The sequence below is a fragment of the Pipistrellus hanaki genome (assembly GCF_964339955.1).
Source record: "Pipistrellus hanaki genome assembly, chromosome: 2".
Taxonomy (NCBI): Eukaryota; Metazoa; Chordata; class Mammalia; order Chiroptera; family Vespertilionidae; genus Pipistrellus; species Pipistrellus hanaki.
Window position 1 is genome coordinate 146,218,068 of NC_140504.1, and position 19,290 is coordinate 146,237,357.

Consider the following 19,290-nt stretch of genomic DNA (forward strand, 5'->3'; position numbering starts at 1 on the left):
TAGAGGTGGAAAATGATTATAACAAAAATGTGGAAGTGAAAACTAAAGTTTGCAAACTGCTAAAAGTCTCCTCATCTAGGACTGCAGCATTTGCCTTGTAGGAATTTCCAAAATGAAAAGTGCTTATGGCCTAAGTATGTATTTCAATGGACCCTAAGTGTACATACAACCTTTTGACTCCTTTGTTTCTCCTCCTGCTTTAACTGTAATATGTAGAAAAGCACTGAAAATAAAATTTTTAATTATGTGGGAAGTTTTTCTAGAATACCAATAAAAAACAGCTAAGTTATTTAAATGAGATTTTATATTATTTGTCCAGTAAGTCTCCATGTTAAAGAATTATTAAGAATTTCCAAACTGTGACAACAGAGCATAAACCATACACAGGATGCTTTTGAGGACAGAGTCCTATTTTCACAGACTACCCACCCTTGAAGCCAGCTCTGTCTGCATGTCTATCCTCACTGTCTTAGTTGCTGTACTTTACAGTAATTACATTAACAAATCTTGAAATTAAATTATGTGAGTTCTTTACCTTTAATCTTGCTCTCCAGAATCCTTTTGGTTATTCTATTCTTTTGCCTTGCCATGTACTTCTTGAATCTGTTTATAAATATCTATAAAATAGTTGGCTGAGATTTTGATTAGGCTTACATTGAATCTATAAATCAAATTGGGAAGAACTGACATCTAAACAATATCAAGTATTCCAATCCATCAACACAGTATATCTTTGCATTAATGTACATGATTTTAAATTTTCCCTTTTTAAAAAAATATATTTTACTGATCTTCCTCAGAGAGGGAGAAGGATAGAGAGCTAGAAACTTCGATAAGAGAGAAACATCGACCAGCTGCCTCCTGCACACCCCCCACCGGGGATGTGCCCGCGACCAATGCACATACCCATGACAGGAATCAAACCCGGGACCCCTCAGTCTTCAGACCGATGCTCTATCCACTGAGCCAAACCGGTTTTGGAAAATTTTCCCTTTTTAATGTTTATAGTCTTTGGCATATACATCCTGCTCATACTTTTTTTTTAGCTTTCTACATAAAGTTTTTATTTTTGTTGGTACTATTATAAATGATATATATATATATATATATATTATTTTTTTTCAAATTCCAATTGTTCATTGCTGGTGTATAGAAATATGACTGACTTTATGTGTATAAACCTTATACCCTGTGACCTTGTAAAACTCACTTATTGTTTCTAAGAATTTTTTAGTAGAGTTTTTGGGATTTTTCTGTGTAGACATTCATGTCATCTGAAAGTAATGATATCCTTATTTCTTCCTTTCCAATTTTCTATATATAGGTATACCTCCAACTATACTCCATAGGCCTCTATCTCTGTAGGATTTTTCCAGCATTATGGAAATAAAAATTGTGCCCAATGTACTATCATTCAGGAATTTAATCCATATACTTTTGTTCTTCTTTAGGAAATAAGCAATGATATAAAAGCAGATTAAATCCAGTAAACATATCTGCATCTTTGCCATCCAATTCTTACCTCTAATTCAATATAGCACTATTCATCTTGATTTTGTTTATATTTGTACATGAAACAGCAATTTTCAATCTTTGTTCCCTCCCTCATACCCAAATTTTAATTTAATTTAATTTTTAAAATCATTGGACTGTTCACCACCCAATTGGAGATTTAAGTTGTCCACATAAATCTTTATTTTGTGTGATTAAACCAAATAGCTTCCTAATAATCCACCATAATTTGCTATAAGAACTCCCAGTTGTATCTTATAACTGAATGGTCTGGGACTTTTCTGCCTCTTTTTTTGTTAATGTAAGTTGACATAAACCTAGTTATTCATATCTCCTGTTGAATTATAATTTTAATGGGTAAATGATGGGAGATGATTAACTTCTTCTCAGTAGACTATAGGTAGTTGGTTACCAGTACCCCCTGGACCTGGCCTCCCTTAACTTAGCCAAGAATTAAAGCACTTCACTTATACTATAGGAATTAATTAGATTATGCTATGGGAATAAATTATAGAGAATTTGGAAGGAAACTACCTAAAGGATTTTCCTTCTCCCTCAGCAACTCACTTTCAGTTTAACTGGTCATATAATTGGTGATAGAAGGGACTTGACATGGAGTGATGAATACAATATAATATATATGACATATTATAGAATTTTATACCTGAAACCTATATAATTTCATTAACTAATGTCACCTCAATAAATTCCATAAAATTTTTTTAACCTGGGTCCATAATAAGCATTCATTAAACCTTAAAATATATTGTTAATTGTTATTAGTCTTGGGAACATTTATATTTTCATAGGTATAAAAACTTTTAGAAAAAAATAAAACTTCTTATTAAGAATAACAGCAAGCAATTGATAAGGATTTGTGTGTGTGTGTGTTGGGTGGCAGGGGAGGGGGAGTGCTCAATAAATGAAAAAGAAAAATTCTTTCACATTAGTCTACAAAAGATCTCCTTCTACAATGATGTGAAATTATATTAAGGTTTAAGTAAATAGTTTAAAATGTATTTTTATCCTTGCTTAATATTTTCTTTTCGTAGCTTAAAGTATTAGACAAAATAAACACTTTAAAAAGCTATTTTTACAATATGTTAAATTCTCTTTTAAGTATGACTTAATAAAATAGACATGCATTTGTTTCTACATGTTGTTTTTGGTTTCAAACTCTAAAGGACTAGCAAGTTATATTTTTTGTTTTGTTCTGTTTTGAGAATTTTCTTCATTCTCAAGTGGCCAACAAAGGGAATATACAAATATCTCCAACAAATGAAGTTTTAGGATTCTTTCTCTTCTTCATAATGTGCACGACATATGTTGTATATCTATTACTCTTAGCATATCAACACATGTTAAGATTTTTTTTAACAGTTCACTAACAGAATAATTTGTTTTAATTAACTAATATAAAGGACAAGGCTGAGGATAAAAACGTAATGCTAAAATCTGCCAACCCTTCCTCTTTCCCAGATATGAAATGCTCTATTAAAAATTCTTCAAGAAAAAAATTTATGTCAGGCCTTTTGTACAGCAGGCCTGATGTACAGCAGGCCTTTCCTGGTTCTACAAGGCAGTATGTAATCTATTACCATTTAGAAGGTGCTGGAATCAAAACAGAGCGAGTCAAGACAGTAATTGGTCATGTCATCAACCAATAAAGTGAATTAGACTTTTTGTTGGCTTATTCCCTCCTTAGGAGCTTCCCTAGATTTTGAAGTCAAAGGACATTAAATTTCTCTAACAGTCAAATAAACAGCATGATGAAGAAAACTGATAGTAATGTCGGCAAAATGCTAAATGAAAGATTTTCCCAATACAGAGATGGGACCTCTCTGTTTTCAGACAGGGCTTCATGAGTAGCATTCCTGATCATAAGATACCAAGAGTTTTTAAAGATTTTTACAAAATTAATTTCATTTCTGTTCTTAGGAAGATACTAGCTACTGAGTTATCTTTTGTGTTTTCTGTCTTCTGGTTCTAAATTGCTGCTTTAGTTTAAACATGGGGGGTGGAGGGGGCACAAAACAGAGTACAAGAGTATATAAGAAGTGAAGTATAAAACTGAAATGTACTCCAAGTCCTGAAAATCTAACAAGTGGCAAATGTGTCATTTAGACAAATTCAATTGATGATAAAGTCCAGTTATAGTAAGTACTCAAACAATATGTGAAATAAATAAATGTTAGAAAATCTCCAGAAGATCACCATAATATTGATTTTCCCTATCAGCTTTATTCTTCATGTGAAAAGTTATCTATCTAGCACCAAACTGGGATAGGAATCTCAAAGTGTGATCTGATTTGCTTTACCTTATAGTCAAAAGAGGACACAAAGTCTGAAACAGCTGATATTTTTCACACTTTAAACTTTTGGAAAACATGTATTAAGACAACATGATCATATCTATTGGTATTGCTCTTCTCAATGAATTCTTCTTTCCATTTTTTAAATATATATATTTGTATTGATTTTGAAGAGAAAGGGAGAGTGAGAAATAAAAACATCAATGATGAGAGAGAATCATTGATCTTCTGCCTCCTGCATGCCCCACACTGGGGACTGAGCCTGCAATCTAGGCATGTGCCCTGAATGAAAACTGAACCATTACTTCCTGCTTCACAGGTCAAGGCTTGACCACTGAGCCATGCTGGTTGGATTTCTTTTCATTTATTCATTTATTCATTTAACTGCATTTATTCAAAATCACAGTGTGATAGGCAACAAGGGTATTGATTATGAGGTAACTGGTGCACTGGAGCAGAGAAACTGCTACATCCTTTTACTTACATTTTCAGCATAAAACGCACAGGGGTTAATAATGTATAAAAAACAGTATTTGAGTTCCAATTCTGGCCCTTAATAATAACTTGGTGTCATTTTATCCCCTTGGGCCTCCATTGCAGAAGTACAATAATAATACCACAGAACTATTATGATGATAAAGTGTGACCACATATAAAAAAAATTTAGTGGTAGTCATTAACATTAATTAGGTGTGTAATATGTGCCAGGCATTATGCTGAAATCTTCTCAAGCATAATCTCACTTTAAATTTTTAAAGAACTTTAAAAGTAGAAGTTATTTTTCTCTGTTCTGTGTCAATACTTCTTGCATTATGGTAGCTTTACAGTAAGTCTCATAGTAATTTTGAAATCAAGTGGTGTAAATCCTTCAACTTTGCTTTTCTTTGTCAAGATTATATTGGCAATTCTAGATCTATTACATTTTCATATAAATTTTAGAACATGTTCATCGTTTTCTCTAGAAAGAAATCTTGCTCCTTGTAGCTTCTTCTAACAAAATACATGACAATATATTATCACTAGAGGCCCAGTGCACAAAATTCATGCATGATGGAAGGTGGGGGGGGGGGAGAGGAGTGTTCCTCAGCTCAGCCTGCACCCTCTCTAATCTGGGACTCCTTGGGGGATGTCCAACTGCCAGGTTAGGCCCAATCTCACATCCCTCTCACAATCCAAGACTGTTGGCTCCTAACTGCTCACCTGTCTGCCAGCCTGATTGCCCCTAACTGCTCCCCTGATGGCCTAATCACTCCCAACTGCCCTCCCCTGCAGGTTTGGTCTTCCCAACTGCCCTCCTCTGCAGGCCTGGTCGCCCACAACTGCCATCCCTGCCAGCCATCTTGTAGTGACCATCTTGTGGTGGCCATTTTGTGACAATGTGAGGATGGCCATCTTTGTGATGACATCACAGCTGCCATCATGCGACGACATCACATAGTGCCACCTAGGCTTTTATTATATAGAATTATTTATTTAAGTGACTATTACTCTTCTACTAGAAGATCCTGCACAGAAATTCATGTACTTTATTTATCTTATTCTTAGAACCCAGCCTTTTATTTTAGGAAGTATATATTTTATGCCATTAATTGTTTACTGGCTGATGGAAACAATTAAGTCAGCCTTGGATTGCTTATTGTGGTTTCTTTGAAAGAGAATATATTTCTCATAAGTTTTCCCCTGCAAAGCAGAGGCTCCAAAGGAAGTGTACTTTGTATTTTAGCCATCTTAGACAATTGAACCTGTCCCTCACTCCTTAACTAACAATTAAATAATTTATTTCCCTAAACAGATCCATTTGTTTTTAATATCCAAATTGATAATTAACTTAAGGGTTAGATTATGTTTGTTTCCACCAAAAGACAAAATACTTTCTTAGATTATCCAATTTGAGAAAAATAGCTGAGGTACAAAGCATTGCTCTGAGAAATTAAAGAACTATATTATAGTCCTGATCATAGACAAGACTAAGATGTCCATTTTCCCAAAATGATCTTATAGTCAATATAATCTTTACTAAATTTCAGCAGGATTTTTGGATAAATTGATGAACTGATTTAATATTTATATATAAATATAAAGCATTTAAAATTGCACATAATCTTGAAAAAAGAAAAGCCAAGTTGAAGGATTTCTGCCTGCTTTCAAATTCACTTTGCAAGTTATCATAAAACTACTGTAATACAAAAATGTAGTGTTGACAAAGGATAACCAATGGAAAAAAATAGTAGAGTCTAGGGATAGACCCACACATACACATTCAATTGATTTTCAACTAAGGTGTCAAGACAATTTAATGGGATCTGGAAAGTGTTTTTAACAAGTGATATGGGAACAATTAGATATTCATATAGAAATAAACAAACTTTGGCCCTTTCATACCCAATATACAAAAAAAAATCATTCAATAAAATGTATAAAGCTAACATAAAAATCATAGCCAAAAGCTCTTAGATTAAAATATAAAAATATATATTTTCTTTTAAGTAGGCAAAGATTTCCTGAATAGTAAGTACACAAGAAGAAAAAAACAATCTTGGGCTTCAACAAAATGTAAAAATTTTATTCATCCAAAGGTGTCACTAAAAAAATAAATAGGCAAGTCACAGATTGCAAAAAAAAAATTCCATACATATAGTTGACAGAATATTTATACATAGATTACATGAAGAACTCTTATAAAAACAATAAAACAGCCAAAAAAAAGCACAAATAAAAAATGGGCAAAAGATTTTATTAGACACTTTACAAAAGAATGTATACAAATGGTCAATAGAATATAAAAAGATACTTAACATTCAATACAACTCCACTCATATTTAGCTAAGAAAAATGAAAGCATGAATATAAAAAAGACTTATCTTTATTCGCCAAAACATGACTTATTATCTATATACTAGAGGCCCGGTGCGCGAAATTCATACATGGGGATGTGTCCCTCAGCCCCGCCTGCTTGCTCTCCAATCTGGGACCCCTCAAGGGAGGATGTCTGACTGCCTTGTAGGATTGGACCTAAGTGGGCAGTCTGACATCCCTCTCACAATTCAGGGCTGCTGGCTCCCAACTGCTTGCCTGCCTGCCTTCTTGATTGTCCCTAACAGCTTCTGCCTGCCAGCCTGGTCACCCCTTAAACATTCCCCTGCCAGCCTGATTGATGCCTAGCTCCTCCACTGTTTGCCCATAACTGCCCTCCCCTGTAGGCCTGAACATCTATAATACTCTCATCATAAAGATAATTTTTTTAAAAAGAAGCAGCCAATCATTTTATTTTTTAAAAATTCTTCATTGTTTAAAGTATTACATATAGTATTACATATGTCTTTTCCCCCCCATTGACCTCTCCCTGACTACCCCATCCACCAGCACATGCCTTCACCCCACTAGTGTCTGTCCATTGGTTATGCTTATACGCATGCACACAAATCTTTTGGTTGATCTCTTACCACTCTCCTCCCCTGCCTTCCTTCTAAGGTTAAACAGTCTGTTCAATGCTTATCTATCTCTGGATATATTTTTGTTTGTTATCAGTTTATGTTTGTTATATTCCACAAATGAGTGAGACCATGTGATATTTTTCTTTCTCCAACTGGAAGCCAATCATTTTAATTAAGTTACTATCTTATTAACCACACATCTAAATTTTAAAATAAAACTTTATATGAAATTTTTACACAAATGCACTGCCTTCCCAGCAATCAGAAAGTAGCCCCCGTGTTGCAAACTACAATACTTGATCACCCCATACTTGTTCTGTTTTTCACCAGCTCTTAGGTAAATGGCTCTTCTCTAAAGTGAAATGAGGTACTAACAAGATAACATTAGACTTGGATAATCATCTTCAATAAGTATTTTTGGAGTGCACATTGCTTTTATGGTAACATACTATAACCATAGAACAAATTAATCCAAAATCTTTAAGATTAAAGATCATAATCAATTTCTTCACACAATAAAAAAAATGGATATGCATATTTACAATTTAAAAAATTCAATACCTAAACCAATTAATAACTTTTGCTAAATTTAAAATGCTGAACTTGACTCAGTAAGAAAGAATGTAGAATATAAAAATATTTGAAATGTAGAATATAAAAATATTTGGGGAGAAATATAAATGTAGTTTAAGAAAATAAGGGTTATCTTCTGCAATATCCCTAACCATGTTATAGTAGGAAACCAATAAAAATTTGGCCTAGTTGATGATTTTCTGAAACTGATGTAACTCATGAAAATGAGTTAGTGGAGGAAGCATGCTGGACAAGTGGTCAGAAGACCTGACATCTCTTAATCACCAACTACATGACTCACTAGCCAAGGGACCTTGAACAAGCACTTACCTTGACTGTAAGTGAACTAAACACTTGGGACTAGTAAAAACTACTCTTTGCCCTACTGGATTTGGGATTACTGTGACTATTGCTTTTATTTTCATTCCTCAACCACCCTTTACAAGGTAAATATATACTGAGTTCTGGAAGGTAGGTCCTATGGAGAATGCAAAGACAAATAAAGCAAGAAGCTTTTTCTCCACAAGATTTTAAAATGTATATAAATAACCAGAGTAAAAAATACAGTATATAAGCCATAAAATGATAAGACAAAGTACACTAAGCATTCAAAGAATAAAGAAATTATACCTTAATTTGGCATTGTGGTAACTTTAAGGCAATGGTTGTGCCAATTGAGACAAGTAAAAAAAAAATTTAAGTTGGAATTTTTTTCTTTTTTTTTCTTTTCTTTTTTTTATTGTTTAAATTTTACATATGTCTCCTTTTTCTCCAATTGACCCACCCCCCCAGCCATTCCCACCTCAGGCAAGCCCCCACCCCCACAGTGTCTGTGTCCATTGGTTATGCTAATATACATACATAAAGTCCTTTAGTTGCTGTCTAACTTCCCAGACAAGTAGAATTTCAATAGGTGGAAATGTAAAAAGGGATTTTAGTTAAAGGAAGTGCTTGAGCAAAATTGCAATGACAATTTTTTTTAAAGGGCAAATTTTAAAAAAAAGTGAACTAAACACATTTACCCAGATATGTAATGGAGAGCGAGAAATGGTCTAAACTAGCTGGAAATCATATTATATAGATTAACCAGGACTGGAGTAAATTAAGCCTCATTAAATATTAGGTATTTATACTTTTAATATATACCTACAGACAATAATTAGGCTTCTGAAAAGAGTGGGTTTTAAGGAATATCATCCTCAATGAAACCAGTGGCTTTCTCATTATTCTTTTTTTTATTGAAGTATAATTGGTACACAACATTATGATTCTGTTCTCTTACCCATGAACTCCATTTTCACTTGTTTTGTTTTAGATTTTACATATATTGAGACCCTCATTATTCTTCTTTGAGGTTCAAAACATCAATTTTTCGCTCCAACAAATTTTCAGTCAGCAATTCAGAATGTAAAAACTAAAGCAGTTTGAATCCAAGTATAACACTTTATTGATTAAACTGAAATTATGCAAACCTGGGAGAAATATACAGTACTATGTGTGTGTGATATAATGTACATGTACTTTCATGTTACATGAACAGGCACTTTAACTTAATGTGTGAGGGTCAGAGTCAGACTCAACTGTGCACCAATCGTGGTTGACATGATTATAAACTTTTCTCAGTGTCAGATTTATAATCTGATCAGACTTATAAAACTGATCAAGAATCCCTATTTTACAGTGATATTGTATGGATTAAATGAAAAAATATATATATACATCAGCATCAGCACAGTTCTGGTAAAGGTGAGGCCACCTGTTAAATAGAATCTTTACTAAAATAATTATTACTTTTTTTTCCAGAGGAGTCATATCATTGTGTAGTTAAGTTGAAATTGAACTCATACTTGGCAAAAAAAAAAAGGAAGTGTAAAAGGTATGTAATTAGTAATAAAGAAATATGTGTAGAACATATTTCTATGTTCATTAGATATGTCTATTCCTCTATATTATTATATACACAAAAGCTTAAATACTGTGCTTCATAGGTGCTATTCAGGTTGTCAAGCACAGTTCTCACTCATTGACTTAAGTGCTGGCTTCAGAAACGAACCAGCCTTTGACAAGCCACTCTTGGTGTGACTGTTATCAAAATATCAGATAGTCATTGTTTCCCATTTCTCTTTTGAGTGTTCTGCTCTAATTTAGAAGAATAAGCACCCTAATAAATGGGGAACAATCCTATACTTTCCTTATTTGGTTTATACTTTCCTTATTTTTACCTTTTACTGCAGTCAGTCTTCCACATCAAAAACTTATAAAAACCCTTGGATTAACATAAGGAATCCAAGTGGAAGAAATGCTCTCCTTCCATGCTGTGCTTCCATTCCTTCTACCCACCTTAAATATGTACTGATGGGAGTGTCCTGATAACTCTTGCCCAGGGCCCAAACTGTCCTGGAGAACGGATACATTGAAGTGTTTAATCTGTTTCATTTCTAGAATCCTCCATGGACTTTCATAAATTTCCAAGTTGATTTTATTCACATCAGAAATAGTTTCAGTTCTAGTTTTGGAGACACAGAATTCTAAAACATAATTTAAGATTAATAAACATTTATGCTCATCAAAGCAGCTTGAGTTTATCCCAAATGGAATCACATATCTGGCCTAATCTGTTAAATAATCATTGTTATTTATTTTATCAAGACACAAGACTCATGATTTGTAAATAAAAAGCACATTGCAAATGGATTTTCTCTTGATCTACTTCTCCCTGCCTCCATCTCCACTTTTAAAATTTTCCACATTGATTTCTAAAACACTCAGTAAAATATTCTCCACCTAGTGGATTCCATAATACACTGTGATGATCAATGAATATTGAAGAGGCACACACCAAAGAGACTGTGTTCGTTTTATTAGTGATTAATGTACTTGACTATTCTGGAAAGGTTAGGCCTCATGGGACGCTGATATTTTTAAAACTTATTTAAAACATCAAAAGCATAGTCAATATCTCTAAAATATCAACCACATTGATTCCAGAAATACCTTACAGAAGTATTTAAGAGATGTGTGATTAATGATTTAAAATCTTTAGCAAAAGATCTTCTATAATGGGTTTTATTTAGCTAATTCCAGGACACAGTGTTAAAAAAAAAAAAAAAAAATCCTGTTTGCTAAAAGCATTTAATAAAATCAATTGATTTACAAACTAATAATAAAAAATTAAGAACAAAGCAGAGCTTCTTGGAATATTATTTGCAGGAGGAATAAGCTGTAGAATAGAAGAAATAACATAGTTAGGCACACAACTCACTTTTTTTTTTTTTTCCTTCCAGCAATAGGCATTATGTGAAAACTGAACCAAGATCAAAGACAGGCATTTTAGGGAAAATAAAAAATGAGTCAAAGAAGGAAAGACACACGGAAAGAACAATAAAGCATTTCTGTTTTTCTTCTATATTAAGAGGAAGTGAGGAAAGCTGAGAGGATGGGCATCTGCAATGAGTAGGCCAAGGTCATTGTGGCAGTCCCCTTACTTGACTATTCATGCAGTCAGGTTGATAGGTCAACAGCTGTGGTTGGTTTCAGGGCAGACCAGCTTCAATTCTGGAATCTCCAAAACCTGGAATCTTTCTCCTTTTTTTGTTTTCACTCCACTTGTTATTCCATCCTCACCCTTTCTCACTGTTTTTTTGCAGTGTTTTTGACAAGATTCTGATTTTCCCCCCTAAAACTATGATTATCTTTTAAATGATATATTTGATTCCTAAGAATTCATATTTTTTGTAAACAAGTTGGTCCATATTATGTCTTTCTAGAAAAAGAAAAGGGCTACTATCAATAGTTTTTTGATATTACTTAATCTTCTTTTAAGTCTATGTAAATATCTTTTCTTGGATAGCTAGTGCCCTGCTATCTCTACAGATATTAACTTTGTTTATACTTAATGGAATGCATGGTAAGAGTAAAATTGTAGGCACAATATGGCGTATAATCATATTTCCAGAAGTATCTTAAAATCTTAGCTCAGAAACTTTTATTCCAAGGAGGACTATCTTGAATTATAGCCACGGCACTTTGCCCCTGCAGGTTCTCTCTTGCAAATTTATAAATCAATAGCACCACTGCAAAACTACTGCTATAAAAGCAACTGCACTGTACTAACTAGACATAAATCTAGTTTAAAACTTTGTTTAAAACATGGGTTAGGGTTGTGTTTTTAAATTTTCTGTGGTGAGACAATAGATTCCCTGTTTCCTCAACACTTCTCTGTGACTTTTGTATCGAGCAACAACGGCGTGAGGTAAGCTGTGAAGTTGTTGGTAGAGGCACCACAGCTGCAGCAAGAAATGCCATTGGAGTTAAGTCACAAGGAAGCCTACTCTGTTAGCTAATTGAGATTTCCTAAGGACAGGGTAAACTTTTCTTCGTCTTTGGTAGTCACTGGAAGAGTGACCCACTTCTGATTAGAAACTCTCAGTGCTATAGGTTCAACCATCAATGTGATGATGGCATTGTACTCATTCCTTCTTTCTCTTTCTGCTACAGCTTCATGGGGAGGTGGGGAAAGGACAGAAAGAGCAGCATCCATTTCTGAAGATAGTGTAGAACTTTGTTCCTTCCAAGATCACAGATTGTCTAAATAGGCTAAAATCAGCCATTCTCCTTCTCCAAGTAATTGACAATAAGAACAAGGCACCATAACTATGCTATTACAATCAAGATGGAGATTTTACTAGTATTTCAGTGGTCCACATGTCTGACAGTCTAGAAGATTTAATCTGCAAAATTTCCATGGATTTCTATAGAAAAACATTTTTTTTTTTTTCCCCTGCAAAAAGCTTTATTGTTTCATTTGGTCTGGTCGAATGCATGGGAGAGGGCTGGTTAAAATAATGGCTAGTAGTTTCGGGAAGAGGCTCGGGTAAAAGCCAGAGACACCAGGAGGATGAGGTGGGGGGGGGGGGGGTGGAGGGTGGCGCGGAGGGGGCGGGGGGGCGTGCTCTGAAAGGGCTCTGGGCTCCAAAGGCTGCTAGTCGTGCTTGAGGGTGAACCTTTCGAAGAGACACTCGCCCAGCCCAGTCTGGTGCTGGGACCTGCGGATGTTAGTCAGGTGGCCGCTCATCTTCTTGATCAGTTTCACCTCCTCACCCAGGAAGTGGTTCTCCAGGAAGTCGCAGAGATGAGGGTCTGCACAGGTAGAAGCCAGGACCTGCAGCTCCAAAAGGGCCTGGTTCAGGCTCTTCTCCAAGGCCAGGGCGCCTTCCATGGCCCTGAGCTTTGCCCAGTCATCCTGGGAAGGTTTCTGCACGTCCTGGGAGAGAATGCGTCCGCCTCGCTTGTTTTGCATCTTTAAGAGATGCTCAGTGCCCTTGTGCTTCTTCTCTACCAATCCCGGAAGAGGTGCCCCACACCCTCCAAAGCCACATCATTGCGGTCGAAATAGTAGCCCACCAGAAACCTATTTGCCTCAATAGATAGAGCGTCAGTCTGGGGACTGAAACGTCCCAGGTTCGATTCCAGTCAAGGGCATGTACCTTGGTTGTGGGCACATCTCCAGTGGGAGGTGTGCAGGAGGCAGCTGATCAATGTTTCTCTCTCATTGATGTTTCTAACTCTCTATCCCTCTCCCTTCCTCTCTGTAAAAAATCAATAAAATATATATTTTTAAAATAGTAGCCCAGAGAAAGGTAGGTGTAGTGGGCCCACAGATGCAGGTTGACCAAGAGACTGACTGCAGTCTCCACCTCGGTGGAATAATTCTGACGAATTTGGAAGCTCATGGTTGTTCAGCAATAAGGAGTTAAGGTAGAAAAAAACAAACAAACAAACAAACAAAAAAACAGTGTGTTGGCTGGTCCCGGAGGTGGTTCTGAAGGTGGTGACTGGGTGAGACGCAGGAGGGAGGTCGGAGGCTGGAAGAACGGGCATCCCTGGGTCTGTTCCACCCAAACACTGTTGAAGCAAGAGACAGATCCAACATTTCTTAATTAAACAGGCATATAAGAGAAACCAATCAGTTAGCCCGAAACATACTATGCCCAAATTACTTTCTCCATTTTCTTTGTTCTATTTTCTATTTTACTGGTAAAGGACACATTTTTAAAAAAAACTGTGTCTTTCCACTGGGTTATTCTGGGTTATGAATTATACTAGAAACCTGATTTCATAGACTAATTCTACATATTTTTACTATTAATTCATGCTTAAGTTTACTTATTTTTGCTGTAGGAAGAGAAATTGTGAGAATTAGAGATGAATGACAGATGATCACAGAGAGCACAAATTTGGTCTAAGACAAAAGTTCTCTGCAAGCCAGAAGGGATTTCTTAAATGCCTGTCAGAATGAGGCAGTGCTGCCAACACCCTGGTGAAGAAGCTGAGGTCATCATCGGATTTGAAATAAAGTGGGTGGAAAACTGTTTCAGCAATGCAGACAAGTAAGTGGCATTGTGTGGGTGACGGTGTTGTTGGTAAAACATGTCTCCCGATATCCTACATAACAAACAAATTTCAGTCTGAGTGTGTACCCACTGCTTTTGACAACTATGCAGTCACAGTTATGGTTGGTGGAGAGCCATATACTCTTGGACTTTCTGGTACTGCAGGGCAAGAGGAGTGTGACAAATTATGACCGCAGAGTTACCCACAAACAGTTGTTCTTCTAGTCTGTTTATCAGTGGGCTCTCCATCCTCACGTGAAAATGTGAAAGAAAAATGGGTGCCTGGGAAAACTCACCCCTGTCTAAAGACCCCTTTCTTGCTTGTTGGGACCCAAATTGCTCTCATAGATGACCCCTCTACCATTGAGAAACTTGCAAGAACAAACAGAAACCTATCACACCAGAGGATGCTGAAAAGCAGGCCGGTGACCTGAAGGCTGTCAGGTACGTAGAGAGTTCTGCACTCACACAGAGAGGTCTAGAGAATGACTATCTGGGTGCATATATCTCTTTGAATTAGTGTTTTCAATTTCTTTGCATAAACATCTGAAGTGGAATTGCTGGATCATTTGGTAATTTATTTTTTTGTTTCTTCTTGAAGAAATGTTATACTGTTTTCCATGATTGGAACCTGCTGGCAAGGGGGAGGGCCTTCTGCCCGCTTTCCGGTCCCTAGTCTTGCCCCACTGCCACCCCAGTTCCCCCGTGGTTCCCCACTGGCCATCCAGTGATCGGAGCCTGTAGGCTGGGGGCGGGACTGAGAGGATGTCAATGCACCTCATAGCGACTGGTCAGTCAGTCGATCAGTCCTTCCAGTTGTTATACCATTATGGTCACTGGCCTTTTATTATATAGGACGTGTCAAGCAAGTGGAGGTTGGACCACAGACTTTTTCTCAGGTGGTATTGATCATTACAAATTTAACAAAGACTGTCTTACTTACCTGCTTGCAAAATTTACTCAGAATTACAATTGAAATGTTGAATTTCGGGGCATGGTAACAATCTTGTAAACAATTACTGGTAATGCTTATTATGAGAGTTGAATTCCAAGAGCAATGTTTTAATATAATGGTAGATCATCTTCCATTCTTAAAATATGCAGACATTTTTTTCTCTGAAGCTAAAGACAGTAAAATCATTCTTTCTCCATCATGCTTACTCCCCACAAATCAGGATTATGGAAAGTTCCTAAGTACAAATACAGGTGAGTGACAGCAATATCAGCCTCTAAGCTAAGTGGTTGATGTTACTTCATTAGGCCAGAGGGAATTGCTGTCTCGAATCTTGGTTGAATCACAAGCCATGATAAGTTCTCCTAATATGTTGGGAGCCATCAGAGTTGAGACAAGCAACTCTGTCTTAAGAAAATACAACTCCATCTTAGAATTAAGTTCCTTCTAGCAGAAGTTATGCGGTGCCCTGCGGGTTTGGCCAGAAGCTAAAGATTAACCTGCCACTTACATCTTGCTCCAGAGGATCTCTGCAACTCCCCTTCCTGATCCTCCCCCATAACTAGCCCAGGCCTTGGAATGTTACACCTTGGAATGTTACACCACCCTGGCAGTTAGCCAATCCTGTGTTGCCAGGTACCTTACCACCTTGTCACTCAGTGCCTAAACCAATTATACACTGTCAAAGACCCCGCTGCATAGGCAACCCTGCCCCCCTTTGTTCCTGCTGTATATATACTGTTGTTCCAAAAATAAAGTTTGAGGCTTGATCAGAACTTTGTCTTGCCTCCATTTCTCTGTGCCCCTGTCCCTTCTTTTCATCCTCCACAGGTCCTCCCTCTCCCCACGTTGCTGTGCCCCGCGGGTCGGGGCACTAATACATAAAGGCAAGCTGGTCCAAAATATATTTTTATTTAAGATGAACATAAACTGTAGTGAGCTTAAATAAGTATATCACCAACAATCTTATGTTCACAGGCATAGAGGATGGGCTGACACAGTGGTGGGCAGACTGCTGCTCGCGAGCCACATACAGCTCTTTGGCCTCTTGAGTGTGGCTCTTCCATAAAATACCACGGCCTGGGCAAGTCTATTTTGAAGAAGTGGCGTTAGAAGTTTAAGTTTAAAAAATTTGGCTCTCAAAAGAAATTTCTATCATTGTACTGTTGATATTTGGCTCTGTTGACTAATGAGTTTGCCAACCACTGGGCTAACATGTTTAGGGAAACATCTTTAGAGGCTAACATTTTTAGAGACAATGGCCAGTTGTTACCACTTCCTTATTCCACAAAACCACAGCCACCACATAAAACCAAGCTCCTTTTCACTCAAGGCCTCGGCACATAGAGTTCTTGATCATCACAAGTTTCTGATTATTGCAATCAATTAGGGCTGGGAGGTGGGTTCCACAAATCAAAAGAGAATAAGCTCCTCAGGAGCCATAGATCGACCTGAAGAATTCAACCTCATGGGAAATGCCATTTTTTTCTTGAGGCATCACTAAAAGCGTCACTAATAAACAATTTTAATATGTGCCTAACCACAACTTGGAAAGCAGATCCCTATGTAGTGCTTCTAATTTTAGATCCTTTCATTCTTAGTAAATTTTTGAACTCTGTTTTGCATTTTCCTTTGAGACTTGCTCTGAGGAAACCTTTAATCTTATAAAACCAAAATCATAAAGTGATGACAAATTGTCATAATCTTCAGGAGACTGTATCTTATTGCTGTTTTCAACTCTTCTAATAATCCAGGTTTTATAATTTAGTGTATTTGGCACTGAGATTTCACAATGATGTATTTAAAGTGACTACTTAAAACATTTCTTATCTGTGTTTATGCTTGCTTTTGTTAGTCTCCCAGTAACCAATGATATATGAAACTTAAAAGGGAGAGGAACTTTCCTGGGTAGAATTGTATTTTTAAAAGGAACAGCCTGGGCTTTTGCTTCTGTAGTTTTTTCCTCCCTTACTTTACAAATGCCATTGAACCAGTTTGGCTCAGTGGTAGAGCATCGGTCTGTGGACTGAAAGGTCTCAGGTTCAATTCCGGTCAAGGGCATGTACATTGATTGCGGGCACATCCCCAGTAGGGGGTGTGCAGGAGGCAGCTGGTCGATGTTTCTAGCTCTCTATCTCTCTTCCTTCCTCTCTGTAAAAAATCAATAAAATATATATTTTTAAAAATGCCTTTTATTTGGACTTGCATAAAAGTCTTTCATTTTTAATGTCCATAGAATGATATTTTGTGTTCAAGCATTTTTATTTAGTTTTGGCCCACTTATTCACTACTTTCATTCTAATGTAGGAAGGAAAATGTAAAGTTTATCCAAATAGCTTTATACTTTTTTTTTTTTTTTTTTAGGAAAGGGGTCTTCTGGTTATAATTATAAAATATAAGTAATATTTTCAGACTACTATGGAAATTTTGCCTGCTCACATAACAACAAAAATCCTTTTCATACTAGTAAGAGGTTGGCAACCAGCTAAACTGTGGCCTCACTTATTTGCCTTTTTGTATATTATTTTCACTGTCAATTTGTATCATCCCATGTTCATTCATTCATTCCCTTTCTGCATGGCTCTTACATTTTTCAGGACCAATTTGTTTGGGATTCGGGATGGTTGGGGAGAGAGAGCATTTAGAAAAAATTAAGTTGCCAGTACTGACATAGTGATACAATCCTGTATTATCAAAAAGCTTTATGATTCTCTGTATGTTTTATATTGTGCCATCTGTGGCTGATCAGCCTAGTTAAGTAGGTCAGTGTTTCTCAAAGTGTGTTCCTCAGACCAGCATTGCCTGAGACCTTCCTCAATAGAAATGTAAATTTCTGGGCCTACCCAGGACCTACTGAATCAATCAGTCACTGGGTTGGGGCCCTACAATCTGACTGAGTAAGCCTTCCGTGTAAAAGTGCTGCATGCTAATTTTTAAGAAATGCTGGATAACAAACCTGAATTGGCTCAATCCTTGTACAGGCCAGTTACTGTACCTTTACCTTAATGGCACTGTCTGTACTCTTGTTGTGGGCTAAATTGTGCCTTTCCTAAATGCTTATGTTTAAGTCACAAACCCCAGTTTCTCAGAAAGTGACTGAATTTAGAGATAGGATTATTAAAGAGGTAACTGGGGTTAAATGAGGTCACTAGAGTTGTTTTAATCCAATATGACTCGTATCCTTGTTTAAAGAGGAAATTGGATACAGACAAAAGACCATGTGAAGATAAAGAGAAAAGACAGAAAAAAAAATCAACCCTCCAACACCTTGATCTCAGACTTCTAACCTCCAGAATGTGAGGAAATAAACTGCTATTATTTAAGCCACTCGAGTCTATAATATTTGGTTATAGCAGCCCTGGCAAACTAATACACCTTCTAATTAATTTACTTAACCATCTGGAAACTGTTGTTGGTCACAGAAGGCATATAGGAAAAAAGGGGGAAAAAGCATTACATAACAGTACATTCTTTACTAGAAACACAATTCAAAGGCCAGGTCCCGATGACACCTATATGACAAACTTGTTATGAGTAACTGGAAAGGAGCAAATGGAAGGCCAAATACGAGCTGCAGGCCCAGGGAAGTCTGGGTGATGTAGGGAAGGAACTTGCCTCTCAGTCACACTTGGGAACAGGTCATTAGCCAGAGTAGGCATGGCCACTGAAAGCACAGAAACATTTGGGACACTTAAGCTCCTAAATAAAGGTGTCCCCTCTCTTGCCTCTTAGTTCTCTTAGTACTCTTGTTGCAGGGGGGGGGGTGTGCTTTCTTGGCTCCCCTACATTTGTACATGTGGCCCCACAGCCATTGTGGACCAGACACGCAATGGTCTAATGGACCATAACTAGCCTGAGGCTACACCAGACCCAGCTCTGCCATGTAATGGAAGCTCTGGACGCTGGCTTTGCTTCTCGTTCTCCTGAATCCCCTGCTGCACCTCTCCTAGGAGTGGATTAAGGGAAATGGGACTTTAGAACCGAGGGGTGTAATTCCATGCATATATAGCTCTCTGCCACCTCTCATCCTCCTGTGGGGGCCTCCAGAAATGTTTCTTCCAGCGGCAAAAAGTGACTTTAAACAAGAAACAAAACAATGAATTCAGAAAAGATTA

At 36.9% G+C, this 19,290-nt stretch overlaps 2 pseudogenes across 2 annotated transcripts; one reads left to right on the plus strand and one right to left on the minus strand.

The window, feature by feature from the left end:
• Positions 1-12,812: 12,812 nt before the first annotated feature.
• Positions 12,813-13,563, minus strand: LOC311618294 (ferritin light chain-like; annotated as a pseudogene). The gene is made up of 2 exons: positions 13,463-13,563; positions 12,813-13,241 (listed from the first exon to the last, which is right to left on the minus strand). The product of its transcript is annotated as a ferritin light chain-like (transcript).
• Positions 13,564-14,210: 647 nt separating this feature from the next.
• Positions 14,211-14,743, plus strand: LOC311615714 (cell division control protein 42 homolog; annotated as a pseudogene). Its single transcript has one exon. The product of its transcript is annotated as a cell division control protein 42 homolog (transcript).
• Positions 14,744-19,290: the final 4,547 nt, after the last annotated feature.